This window comes from Loxodonta africana, chromosome Y (genome assembly GCF_030014295.1).
Source record: "Loxodonta africana isolate mLoxAfr1 chromosome Y, mLoxAfr1.hap2, whole genome shotgun sequence".
Taxonomy (NCBI): domain Eukaryota; kingdom Metazoa; phylum Chordata; class Mammalia; order Proboscidea; family Elephantidae; genus Loxodonta; species Loxodonta africana.
Window position 1 is genome coordinate 6492458 of NC_087370.1, and position 15344 is coordinate 6507801.

Consider the following 15344-nt stretch of genomic DNA (forward strand, 5'->3'; position numbering starts at 1 on the left):
GTTTCAGAGTAGAGTTGTGCTCCTTGGGTTTTTAAGATTGTTTCTTTTTGGAAGCAGATTGCCAGGCCTTTCTTCCAAGGTGCTTCTGGGTGAATTCAAACCTCCAACCTTTCAGTTAGTAGCTGAGTGCCTAACTCTTTGTGCCACCCAGGGACTCCTAAATATGTTGTCAGTGGATTTTATATACAGATGAATAAAGGACCTCTAACGGGATTTCCCAAAAGGCTATCCCTGCCAGTTGAGGGCTTTGGTTTCCTGCTGTTGAAAGAAATGAGAGTGTGAACAGAGTGTACAAAAGGTTTGACATTGCTTGCAAATGCAGCAGGTGGCATGAGGCTAAGTTGGATGCTGCTCATAGAATGAGTCCAACTAACTTGGAGGAAGGTCAAAGAGAAGGTCACAAAAATCTCTTTCCGTGGCCAGTTTTATGTAGTGCTGTTGCAACAGAAATATCACAAGCGGGTGGCCTTAATGAACAGAAAGTTATTTTCTCACAGTAGAGGAGGCTGGAAGTCTGAATTCAGAACACCTGCTCTAGGAGAAGACTTTGTCTGTTGGCTCGGGAGGAAGGTCCTTGTACCTTTTGAGCTTCTGCTCCTGGGCAATCTTACATCGCATCTCTCTTTCCCCATCTCTCTTTCTTTTGCTTGCTCATTTAATCTGTTTTATTTGTGTTTTATTCTGCTATACACAGGATTGCCTTGATTCAGAAGTGACTTGATGACAACTAACAAAAATGACAGCCTTAACCAATGTCTAGGATAGTTGTGGAACTGAAACACACACACACATATAAAAACTAAATCCACTGCAGTCGAGTTGATTCCAACTCATAATGACCCTATGGGACAGCGTAGAACTGCACCATAGGATTTACAAGGAGCAGATTGCCGGATTTGAACTGCTGAACTTTTGGTTAGCAGCTGAGCTCTAAACTACTACACACACGTTCGAACTTTTGAAATGAGGCTTCTGCAGTTTACTAATAATCTTCCTGTAATAAGAAATGAGGGAAGTCAAGGTACTTAAGAAAATAAGATAAAGAGGTAGACAGATCGACGGATAAATAGACAGGCGGATGGATCGATGGATGGATGGGTGGGTGGGTGGGTCAAGAGATGGGTGGATGGTTGGACGGATGGATGGATGGGCGGACAGATGGACGGACGGACAGATGGGTGGATGGGTGCATGGACATATGGATGGGTGGATGGATGGGTAGGTAGTTAGATTGACGGATGGATAGATGAATGGTTGGGTGGATGGATGAATGGGTGGGTGTATGGATGGATGGGTTGGTGGGTGTGTGTGGGTGGGTGCTTGGTGGATGGGTGGATGGATATATGGATGGATGGGTGGGTAGATGGATGGGTGCATGGATGGATGGATGTTGGGTTTGTGGGTGGGTCGGTGGGTGGAAGGATGGTTGTGTTTGTGGACATGTGAGTAGTGGGTTGATGGATGGATGGATGGGTGGATGGATGGGTGGGTATGCAGTTGTGTGGGGGAGGGGGGAGGGAGTGAGGGAAGGGCAGATGGATAGATAGCTGTTATTGAGTTGATGCCAACTTATGGAAAACAGCAAAACACTAACCAGCCCTGCATTATCCTCATGATCACTGGCATGTTGAAATGCATCGCTGTGGTTACTGTGCCAGTCCATGTCAATCAGAGTTTCCCTGACCCTTGCCAGCCCTAGATTTCACCAGACATAATGTTCTCCTGCAGCAATGGATCCATCCTGATGATGTGTCCAAACCAAGTCGGACAATGTTCTGTTGTGATCCATAGGGTTTTCATTGCCTGATTTTTGGAAGTAGAGGGCCACACCTTTCCTCCTAGTCTGTCTTTGCCTGGAAGCTCTGCTGAAACCTGTCCACTGTGGGTGACCCTGCAGGTATTCAAAATACCAGTAGCATAGCTTCCAGCATCACAGCAACGTGCCAGGCATCACAGTATGACACATAGACAGACAGGTGGTAGTGTTTCCTTGAGGGGGTCAAAAACGCCATCTTTAATCAGCAAAGGGGCCAGCAGTCAAGCACTCCAATACAGAACTCCAGCTGCCTGCCTTCAGCACACACTGAGCGTGTAGTGTGTATAGAAAACATTTAACAGTGTGGGTGCACGCTGGGGAAACATCAGGGAGACTCTCAGGAGTTCACTGTCTTTCAGGAGCTAAGAGCACATGTACATACACATACTCCACCTGGATACACACACACACGCATATACAGACACACACATACACAGACAATATGTATACAGGTAGAGACACACACACCACACATGTGCCACACTGCACATACACAAACACTTATACACACAGGTATAGACAGATGCATACACACAGAGACACATACATACCACACATATACCATAACATACACTCACACATATAAGCACACATATACCACACACACATAGTACACATGTACAGATACCACATCACATGCTCACACACAGACATACATACCTCACACACAGGCACACACACACACAGACATGTGCATAAACTATGCATGCACCAAAGCACATGTACACAAACACTCTCATATGCATACACTGTACAAATATACACACACACAGACATACATGTACACTACATGGGTACCACACTGCACAGATACACACATACCACACCACTCATACTCACACACACACACAGACACACATACCTCAAACACATAGAGACATGCACACACCAAAGCACATGTACACACACTCTCATATGCATACACTAAAGATACATACAGACAGACTACACAGGTACCACACTGCACAGACACACACACACCGCACCACTCATGCTCACACACAATCAGATGCACGTAACTCACAGAGACACATGCACACAGCATGTACACACCACAGCACACATACACTCTCACACATATACACTACACAGATACACCTCAGAGACACATACACACACACCACACAGTTACCACACTGCACACACACACACACCACACAATATTCCCGCACATATACAAACATACACACTTGAGCTACTTTGCTTTTCCCAAAGCCTCAAGATAACTAGCAGGAATCGAAGCAGTGAAACCAAAAGGCATGGATGGTGAGGGGCATGGCAGGGAGTGGCCCTGGTCCCCAGGCAGTTGATGGCTGAGATGGGCTTCAGTCCTATGGAAGCATTCTTTATAGCGTGGCTGTTCACACATTTTACATTTGTGAAACGCAGAATTTAAAACTGAATACATGTATGCTCCAAAATGGCCCCTGTAACAATACCCTGGTGTTGCCTGAAACATATCCCATCTGTTCTGGGCACGTTCTCCCTCCATGCAAGCTGCTACGACAATGAATGTTTAACAAGGACACCGTCCACGGCCTTTGTGAAATCTCACTGTGGGAATACGTCCCATTTAACTTTACTTATTTTGTACTTGACTTCTGGTGTCTGTCATCTGCCAGTGCTGTTAGTCAATAGCCATTTCGTAATTGAATCTCGCGCTCGTGGAAAAATCTTTGTTGGAAGGAAAAACATCAAAGACATGAATGCACCATGTCTCCATGGGTTCTTGGCCAGGTTTTAAGATTTCATGGTTGTTAGAAGAGGCACAAATAGAAGACGTGATGCTAGTGACAATATGTTCATTTCCTTCACGATGTGGGAAGCTGTTTTTTAAGTGGCTTCTTAAACAGATGAGTACTGTATTTGTAGAAATATGGGGTAAAACGAAGCATTTCCCATGGCTTAAGTGAGGGCATCCTGGAGCAAAATACCTATCCTGCACCTAACACTCAGCCATCACGTGAAACTCACCCTGTCAGGATTCAGTCATTACTTCAGGGACACCTCAGCAATCATTTACTGTGTGTCCACCATGAAACCCTCAACCAGGTGATTGACAAGACAGTCACAAACAACGAATGCAAACCAACGATCGTGAAGATGGTGCAGGACTGGGTCACATTTCGTTCTGTTGTACACAAGGTTGTTATGAGTCAGAGTTGACTCAACAGCAACTAACAACAACAAAAATATGTGTTATCTTCAAGTCGATTCTGACTCCTAGAGACCCAATAGGACAGAGCAGGTCTACCTCACAGGGTACCCAAGACTGTAATCTTTTTTTTTTTTTTTTTTAAGGGAGTAGTTTTTCTTTTTTTTTTTTCTTTATTGTACTTTAGATGAAGGTTTACGGAACAAACGAGTTTCTCATCAAACAGTACACACATTGCTCTATGACATTGCTTAATAACCCCACAACATGTCAACACTCTCCCTTCCCAACCCTGGGTTCCCTGTTACCAGCTTTCCTGCCCCTCCTGCCTTCCATTCCTGCCCCAGGGCTGGTGTGCCCCTTTAGTCTTGTTTTATTCCATGGGCCTATTCAATCTTTGTATGAAGGGTGAACCTCAGTAGCAGCCTCACTACTGACCTGAAAGGGTGTCCACGGGCCATACTCTCGGGGCCAAGGCTGTAACCTTTATGGAAGTAGACTGCCACATCATTCTCCCTCAGGGCAGCTAGTCAATTCAAACTACCAATCTTTCAGTTAGCAGCCGAGTGCTTAACCACTACACCACCAGGACTTCAACAACAACTACCATGACTAGTCATGTCTTTTCTCTGCGGAGACCTCTTTCTATATACTCTACAATGCAATTTCAGTTACTGTCTTTTTTAGTTAAGATTATCCCTCAAGAAGCTTGCTTTTGCGTCATTGGCTCCATCTCCCTTACTCATTCTTTCTTTCTCCAAAACAGTTCAGTCCCACCAGTCTCTAATACTGGACCTATCTAACCACATAATCCCGTCACCCATTTTTATCACTGGGCACAGTAACCGATAAACTTTGATGCCCCTACCACTATTGGATCTTCAAATTTAACTGATGTTGTGGTCAATTCTGGTGGTGGTGATGTTGTTAGTTGCAATAGAAATGGCTCTGATCATGGAAATCTCATGTACAACTGAAGAAAATGTTGCCCAGTCCCGTGCCACCTTTGTGATCATTGGTAGGTTGAGTCCATTGTTGGGCAGTTGTGTCAATCTTGGAGGGTTTCTCTTGTTTTTTGCTGAACCTCTATAAAAATCCTTACAACTATACCAACAAGAAACATCATGATAAATGGGGAAAATATTGAAGTTGTCAAGGATTTCATTTTACTTGGATTTACAATCAACGGTCATGGAAGAAGCAGTCGAGAAATCAAGTGACGTATTGCATTTGGCAAATCTGCCGGAAAATACTTCTTTAGAGTGTTAAAAAAAAAAGCAAACATTTCACTTTTAGGACTGAGGTGTGCCTGACCCAAGCCACGGTATTTTCGATCGCATCATATAGATGGGAAAGCTGGACGATGAACAAGGAAGACAGAAGAAGAATTGATGTCTTTGAATTCTGGTGCTGGTGAAAAATACTGAACACACCACGGACTGCCAGAAGAATGAGCAAGCCTTCCCTGGAAGAAGTACAGCCAAGATGCTCATCACATGTGAGGATGGTGAGACTTCATCTCATCTAGTTTGGATGAGAGACTAGTCCCTGGTGAAGGACATCATGTTTGGTGAAGTATAGGGTCAGCAAAAAAGAGAGAGACCCTCAATGAGATGGATTAACATAACAAAGATTGTGAGGGTGGTACAGGACCAGGCAGTGTCTCATTCTGTTGTGCATAGGGTCACTACGAGTGGGAACTGGCTCAAGAGCATCTAACAACAGCAACTACTTTCCCAACCATAATGCCTTTTTTCTAGGAATTGGTGAAGATGTCCAGAGTAAGCTAGCCAAGATCTCACCATCTTTGCTTCTAAAGAGCATTCGGATTGCATTTTTCCTAAGATAGATTTATTTGTTTTTCTGGCAGTCCATAATGTATTCAATATTCTTTGCTAACACCACAATTTGAATGCATGGGCTCTTTCTTCTGTCTTCCCTTTTCATTGTCCAGCTTTCACATGCATATAAGGCTATTGAAAAGACCATGGCTTGCGTCACGTGCACCTTAGTCATCAAAGTGACGTCTTTGCTTAAGTACCTTTTGGTTAGTACCAAAAACAAACAAAGAAGCCAAATCCATTAGCTATCTAGTCGATTCTGACTTACAGTGATTCTATAGGACAGAGTAGAACTGTCCCGTAGGGCTTCCAAGGCTATCATCTTCAGAGAAACATTCTGCCACATCTTTCTCCTGCAGAGCCACTGATGGGTTCCAACCACCGACGTTTCAGTTAGCAGCCTAGCACTTAACCACTGTGCACCAGAGCTCATTCTGACAGTCCTGCCTGAGAAAATCCTTCTTCTATTACTTAGAGTGGCTTTCGCCAACGTTCACCAATTTCAGGTCCTCTGCCTCTCTCCCTCAGTTTCACCACACAATCTTTCTTTCCAAAGCAAAGAGAAAGTAGACATTATCAAGAATCACTCCGTTGATTTTTCACATCTCCTATGAAATGATCTATGCCTGCATTGTTTCTCCCCCGTAGTCTCCTGAGAACATAGGACCAAAGATAAGGATCTCCCTATCTGCTCTGTCAGTTCCATCTCATCACAGAAGAGCCTCCATCATTCACCCTCTTTATCTTCCTTATCGTCAGCCTCCCTAAGAACGGAGCATCTATAAATGGATGAGTCTTCTGTGCTCCTCACCATGCTAGCCAGATGCCATCATTGAAATTTTAGCGCACACGTTACCAGGCAAACATTCGCAAACTTGTCCATGCCTGTTGCCACAATGTCTTCATCTCCTAATTGTTACTTAACCCGTGAACATCTGTTTTCAGAATCCTTCACCCAGATCTCTTCAGGGTCACACAACCTTCATAACCTCTTTGACTTCCTATTTCTGCTTCCTCCCTGTGCCCTACTTGATTGCTTTTATTGGTTAATCAAGAACTACTTCTTGAAACTCTTCCTTCCCTAGATTCATGACTGTACATGGAGGTGATTTCTTTCCACTGCTTGGCTCATTCCTTCTCAATATTCTTTTTGAATTTCTCTTGCTCCATCTTCCCTTCCAGTTGGGGTGCTTTCCAACATTGTGTCCTTGGTCCTTTCACACACCTTTCTCTGCACACCCTTTGGCAAGATGACCTTAAGCGTTGCTGTGTGTTTGGCACCTCATTCTCGCACAGGCTCCAGCTTTAGAGATAAGCAGATGCGTGGGCCCCACCTCCAGGAATTCTCTTGTAATTGATAGGAACTATGGCCTGGACATCCAGTCTACCAGTTTCTCTACAGAGTTTAATCTGCATTCAAACCGTTCAAGGATCTTATTAAAATATACTCTGATTCAGACTGAATGGGCACACCAGCCTAGGGGCAAGAAGGAGAAGGGAGGAGGGGACAGGAAAGCTGGTAATGGGGAACCCAGTGTGGAGAAGGGGGAGCATTGACATGCTGTGGGATTTTCAATCAATGTCCCAAAACAGTATGTGTAGTAATTGCTTAACGAGAAACTAATTTTCTCTGTAAATCTTCACCTAAGGTACAATTTATACACATATTCTCATTCAGTGGGGTACTAAGGCAGAGTCCCAGGCTCAGCATTTATAACAGACTCAGTGTGATTTTGATGCAGTTGGTCCAGGGACTATAGCACCCACTTCCTCACTCATACCCTGTATCCTCTCTCCTTTCTTCACTTACCACAATACTTGTCACACTTACCAAAAAAAAAAAAAAAAAAAAATATCAAACAAACTTGTTGCTATCGAGTCAATTCCAACTTAATTCAACTCTTTAGGACGGTATTGAACTCTACCTCTATTCGTCAGTTTCAGCACACAATCTTACAAACATAGGGTTCCTAAGGAGCGGGTGGTGGATTCAAACTGCTGACCATTTGGTTAGCAGCTAAGCTCTACACCAGGGCTCTACAGCGACCATAGAGGTCCTATTCAGTGTGTGGTTGTTAGGTTCCATCAAGTCCATTCCGACTCACAGTAACCCCAGCAGACAGAGAGAGTGAGCACCGCCACATAGTATTTTCTGGGCTATAATCTTTACAACAGCAGATCTCCAGGTCTTTTCTCCATGAGGCCACTTGATGAATTGAAACCGCTAACCTTTCAGTTAGCACCTGAGTGCTTAACCATTGCTCCACTGGGGCTACTTAAAAAACACCAAAAAACCCCATCGTAGTTGAGTCAATTCCAATTCACAATTACCCAATAAGGGCTCCTTATTAAGGTGTATATCTGATCATATGCCAACGCTGCTTACAATTCACCATGGACTTCCCATCAGATGGAATAGAACCAACATCACCTGTCCTGGCTTCTTGGGCAACCACAGTCTGGCCATTTATTTCTCTCTCACCTTCTGTCCCCACCTGCTACAGGCTAGGTCATTCCTGCTCCATGGGCTTTGCTCAAGTATTTCTCTATTTGGAACACCTTTCCCCCAGTCTTCAGGTGGATAACTTCTTTCTCATTATCCAAGACTCAACTCAAACCGTACTTGATCAGAGAGCCCTTCCCTGATGCTTCTTCTTGGTAACTCTGTTTCCTCGTCTTGATGGAACTCATCGCTGACTGGAAGTAACTCATTTATCTGTTGGTGCACAAGGTTTTATACTGTATCTCCCTACTAGACTTGCCCAGAAGGGCAGCAGCTTTGTCTTGTTCACTGCTGAGTACCCAGCATATAGAAGCTCACCTGGCACATATTAGGTGCTCTGCAAATATTGTCGCATGAATGGATAAACACATAAACCGATACATAAATTGCGTTTTAGATAAGGCAGTTCATTGTGATCAAGCTTTCAATATTTGCCAGCTTTTGTTTTATAGGAGTTAACATTTTAAAACTAAACCTTAGGTGTTCAAACTGTAGGCTGTTCCTCTAGGATTTTTGCGTTTATCCAAGCTTTGTCTATAGAAGGAATTCAGGGCTGGAAGAGATACTGAACAATGTGTCTATTCATCCGTGTCTGCCACAATCCTGCCTGCACTCTAGGTTGAAGGGGGCACATAGGATATGACCCATTTTGGTGGGAGGAATTATTTCATCCATGATGAGGTAAAGCACCATTGTGCAGCCAGACTCTGTATGCCTTTACTGTCAGATGTAAGAGAAGCTTCCAGGAGACTGGTCCTCGTTACGAGTGCTGATGTAACAGAAGTATCACAAGTGGGTGGCTTTAAAGAGCAGAAGTCTATTTTCTCACAGTTCAGGAGGCTGAAGTCCAAATTCAGATCACTGGCTCTAGGGCAAGGCTCACTCTCTATTGGCTCTGGCAAAATCTTTTGCCATTCCTGCAGACCCAGGATTCCTTGGATCCTTGGTGATCTCCCCATGCCATCTGTCTTCTCCTCCGTTTATGCTGGCTTCTTCCTTTGCCTAACCTGTTCTTTGTATATCTCAAAAGTGAGTAAGTTTAAGACACACCCTAGACTGATATGCAGCCCTGGTGGCGCAGTGACTAAGTGATACGGCTGCTCACCAAATGGCTAGCAGTTCAAATCCACCAGGGGCTCCTTGGAAACCCTATGCGGCCGTTCTACTGTGTCCTGTGGGGTCGCTATGGGTCAGAATCAACTCAACGGCGATGAACTTCTTTTTTTTTTAATACTGCTAATGCCTCAGTAACAAATGGACTGAATCCACAGTTATAGGGCTTAGGATTCCAACACACAATTTTAGGCAGACGAAATTCAATCCTCAATAAAACCCAGGAATTATTTACAGCTTAAGGTTCTACGGTCAGAAAGACAAGTGAAAGTCAATATGAAAAAGGTGTTGTGATCTGGGTTTACTCATTGAATACACACTTGCATGGTGTGGCACCTAAACTGGAGAGGCTATCAGGATGGCATAAGCCAGGTAACTCTGATTCTGTTACTGGTGAGGACTCAAGGCACCAAATCAATAAATAGTAAAATTGGAAGGCAACTCATCACAAAATAGAAGAGAAAGATTGTTTTTCCCCCTTCAAGATTTCCTTTTCCCACTTATTTTTCAGTGTGGTGAAATGACGGACATCTCATAACTGAGAATTATTGTCATAGACCATGTTCACACAGATTATGTTCTTTTCTCCTGGATTGGCAGACTTCAAGGTGGTAGTCTAAAAATAAAGACACATGAGGATTCAATCACTACTATTCTTTTATTTAAAGACCTGAGATGCCACCCTACAAAGTGGGATGCAGAATTTTTTTAATAGATTTCTTTTGCCGGTTGACTTAGATGTCCCATGAAATCACGGTCCCCAAAGCCCTACGCCTGCTACACTGGCCTTCGAAGCATTCAATTTATTCAGGAAACTTCTTTGCTTCTAGCTTAGTCCAATTGTGCTGACCTCCCCTGTATTGTGTGTTGTCTTTCCCTTCACCAAATGTAGTTCTTATCTACCATCTAATTAGTGAATACCCCCTCCCACCATCCCTCCCTCCCTTCCCTCATACCACAAAAGAATGTTTTCTTCTCAGTTTAAACTATTTCTCAAGTTCTTATCATATTGGGGTACTAAGGCAGAGTCCCAGGCTCAGCATTTATAACAAACTCAGTGTGATTATGATGCAGTTGGTTCAGGGACTATAGCAACCACTTCCTCACTCATAACTGTTTCTACACTTACCACAATACTTGTCACAGTTACCAAAAAAAAAGAAAAAAGAAGGAAAAGTCAAACAAACTTGTTGCTATCTAGTCAATTCCAACTTAATTCAACCCTTTTGGATGGTGTAGAACTCTGCCTCTCTCCGTCAGTTTCAGCAGACAATCTTAAAATCATAGGGTTTCTAAGGAGCGGATGGTGGATTCGAACTGCTGATCATTTGGTTAGCAGCTAAGCTCTACTCCAGGGCTCTACAGTGACAATAGAGGTCCTATTAAGTGTGTTGTTGTTAGGCTCCATCAAGTCCATTCCGACTCACAGTAACCTCAGGAGACAGAGAGAATGAGTACTGCCTCATAGCATTTCCTAGGCTATAATCTTTACAAGAGCCGATCTCCAGGTCTTTTCTCCATGAAGCCGCTTGATGAATTGAAACCACCAACCTTTCAGTTAGCACCTGAGTGCTTAACCATTGCTCCACCAAGGCTACTTAAAAAACACCAAAAAACCCCATTGTAGTCGAGTCAATTCCAATTCACAATTACCCAATAAGGTCTTCTTATTAAAGTGAATACCTGATCATATGCCAACACTGCTTACAATTCACCATGGACTTCCCATCACATGGAATAGAACCAAAATCCCCTGTCATGACTTCTTGGGTAACCACAATCTGGCCATTTATTTCTCTCTCACCTTCTGTCCCTACCTCCTACAGGCTAGGTCATTCCTGCTCCATGGGCTTTGCTCAAGTGTTTCTCTATTTGGAACACCTTCCCCACGGTCTTCAAGAGGATGACTTGTTTCTCATTATCCATGACTCAGCTCAAACCGTACTTGATCAGAGAGCCCTTTCCTGATGCTTCTTCGTGGTAACTCTGTTTTCTCGTCTTCATGGAACTCATCGCTGACTGGAAGTAACTCATTTATCTGTTGGTGCACAAGGTTTTATACTGTATCTCCCTTCTAGACTTGCCCATTAGGGCAGCAACTTTGTTTTGTTCACTGCTGAGTACCCAGCATGTAGAAGCTCACCTGCTCATACTATGTGCTCAGCAAATATTGTTGAATGAATGGATAAACACATAAACCAATACATAAATTGCATTTTAGATAAAGCAGTTCATTGTGATCAAGCTTTCAATATTTGCCAGCTTTTGTTTTATAGGAGTTAACATTTTAAAACTAAACCTTAGGTGCTCAAACTGTAGGCTATTCTTCTAGGATTTTTGCATTTATCCAAGCTTTGTCTGTAGAAGGAATTCAGGGCTGGAAGAGATACTGAACAATGAGTCTATTCATCTGTGTCTGCCACAATCCTGCCTGCCCTCTAGTTTGAAGTGGGCATATAGGATATGACCAATTTTGGTGGGAGGAATTATTTCATCCACGATGAGGTAAAGCACCATTGTGCAGCCAGACTCTGTATGCCTTTACTGTCAGATGTAAGAGAAGCTTCCAGGAGACTGGTCCTCGTTACGAGCGCTGATGTAACAGAAGTACCACAAGTGGGTGGCTTTAAAGAGCAGAAGTCTGTTTTCTCACAGTTCATGAGAGTGAAGTCCAAATTCAGAACACGGGCTCTAGGGCAAGGCTCGCTCTCTATTGGCTCTGGGAAAAATCTTTTGCCATTCCTGCAGACCCAGGATTCCTTGGATCCTTGGTGATCCCCCCACACCATCTGTCTTCTCCTCCGTTTATGCTTGCTTCTTCCTGTGCTTAATCTGTTCTTTTAATATCTCAAAAGAGAGTAGGTTTAAGACACACCCTAGACTCATATGGAGCCCTGGTGGCGCAGTAGTTAAGTGATATGGCTGCTCACCAAAAGGATAGCAGTTCAAATCCACCAGCTGCTCCTTGGAAACCCTATGCAGCCATTCTACTGTGTCCTGTAGGGTTGCTATGGGTCAGAATAAACTCAATGGCAATGAACTTCTTCTTTTTTTTTTTTTAATACTGCTATTGCCTTAGTAACAAAACACAGAAAACTGTATCCCCAAATGGACTGAATCCAAAGTTATAGGGGTTAGGATTCCAACACATAATTTTAGGCAGACAAAATTCAATCCTCAATAAAACCCAGGAATTATTTAGAACCTAAGGTTCTACAGTCACAGAGACAAGTTAAAGTCAATATGAAAAAGGTAAAAAAGGTGTGGTGATCTGGGTTCACTCATTCAATACACACTTGCATGGCGTGGTACCTAACTGGAGAGGCTATCAGGATGTCATCAGCCAAGTACCTCTGATTCTGTTACTGATCAGGACTCAAGGCACCAAATCCATAAATAGTAATATCGGAAGGCAACCCATCACAAAATAGAAGAGAAAGAGTGTTTTTTTTCTCCCCTTCAAGATTTTCTTTTCCCACTTCTTTTTCAGTGTGATGAACTGAAGAACGTCTCATAACTGAGAATTAGTATCATAGACCATGTTCACACAGATTATGTTCTGTTCTCCCAGACTGGCAGACTTCAAGATGGGAGTCTAAAAATAAAGACACACGAAGATTCAATCACTACTATTCTTTTATTTAAAGATCTGGGCAATTACCAAAAAAAATCCCCTATGGGATAAAAAATAGAGATTAGAAAAATTGAGTAAGAAAATCATTACATACAATACATCATTTGGTACTTGGTACTTCCTGGTTGTGAATTTTAGTAATGAGTCAGAGGATAGGTAGGATTTTTACTGAGTATTAGGATCCTGTAAAATTATTCCATTTTCACAAGTACCTCGAACATTAAATTGATATTTCAAATGCACCTTTCTAAAGTGGATGTTATTTCCTGTACTTTCAATAAATCATAATGGTTGCATAATTAACATTAGCCATTGACCAATATATTCATTGCTAATCAGAAAAATCATCAAAACGGCACATATCCTTAGTTGGGCAAAAAAAGAACAGTGTCATTCCATATTGCAAGAACCTTTAAATATTGACAAGATACTCTTGCCTGTACATGTACCTGAAAACTTCAAGATAAGTCATATTATAGCACCATACCTGTAAAGAATGAGGTTGAAAAAAATATGCGAATCCAGTACCCTGGCCAGTTGGTCAAACTGACAAATTCAGGCAAGGATGTTGCTGTTGCTGTTAGGGGCCAGCGAGTGGGTTCAGACTCATAGAGACCCAATGTACAAAAGAACAAAACACTGCCCACTCCTGCACCATCCTCACAGTCCTTGCTATGTTTGAGCCCTTTGTTGCGGCCACTGTGTCAATCCATCTTGTTGAGGGTTTTCCTCTTTTTCACTGACCGTCTACTTTGCCAAGCATGATGTCCCTTTCCAGGGGCTCATCCTTCCTGATAACATGTCCAAAGTACATGATAACAGGTGCTACTTCCAATACGGATTTGTTCATTCCTCTGGGGTGTTCAATATTTGTCACCAAGACCACAATTCAAAGGCATCAATTCTTCTTCAGCCTTCTGTCCACGTGTTGAAGCAATGCCTTCAAGTCCATTCCCAATTACAGCCACCCTGTAGGAGGAGTAGAAATGTGCCATAGAGAACAGATCACCAGGTCATTCTCCTGTGGGGCTGCTGAGTGGGTTAGAATCAATAACCTCTTCAGTAGCAGCCTAGTGCTTAAACACTGTGGCACTAGGTTTCCTGCATATTGAACCCAGGGGGAAATAAATACAATACTCATTCCACTTTTTTTTTGTTGTTGTTAGTTGCCATGGAGTTGGCCCCAACTCATGACGACCTTATGCACAACACAACAAGATGTTGTTCAGTCCTGCACCATCTTCATGATTGTTGCTACGTTTGAGTCCATCATTGTGGCCATTGTGTGAATCCATTTCATGGAGAGTTTCCCTCATTTTTGCTGACCCTCTGTTTTATTAGACATGATGTTCTTAGGCACCATTAATTCATATGTCCTTTCATTTGTACATTACAAAATACACATGTTGATGGATGTACTGTGCTTAAGTATGACAAATCAGAGTCCCCAACCTCAGAGGTACATGGGTATGTGGCATCAGGCAAAATCAGGTGACTTCCTTAATAGGAGCACAAATAAAGTGTTCTTTAACTGCACGTGGGTAAAGGTTAATTCTGATTTGAGAGGCCTGAGCAAAGTTGGATTTGGAGATGGCTGAAGATGCTACCTTTTGAGGTGGATTGAAAGAAAGCTGGCCACTGCGCAGTCTACTGGGAAACAGGCCAGTCAAGTCCACCGTGTAAATCTGAAGCCACAGCCCTGTGATAGGTGACTGTATTTCCACTCTTAGTGGCAGTGTTCTGAAGAGTAAAGATTGGGTCACTAAGTAGGGCATGGTACCCCCACCACCACCAACTCCAGACATTGAGAGCTCAGAATTGCAATTGTTGTCCAAAGTCAAGGCATGTCATTTAGCTGTAGAATTTCAGCGGTCGTAGATTTACCCTGTTCCTTTGAGATAGTTTAGAGCATTTCAGTTTCAATGCAGGGACTGTTGGACCTGATATTTTTGTCTTTTTTTTTTTTTTTAATGGTTTTAAAAACGTAAAAGCCACGTTTGCCACTTTAGCATTCTTCACATGTACAATTGAGTGACATCAATTGCTTCAGTCATGCTGTGCAACCATCACTAATACATGTTGCTAAACTTCCATCCCCCTAAATCAAAACTCAATGACTCCTAAACTACAACTCCCTCCTCCCATTTCCCTAACTACTAATTATCTTTGGTTTCTATACCTTTTCCTACTCTAGATACAGGCACTCTCCGGATTATGAACAAGTTCCATTTCTAAGCCTGCCTTTAACTTGAATTTGTAAGTAAGTCAGAACAGTTAGGTAT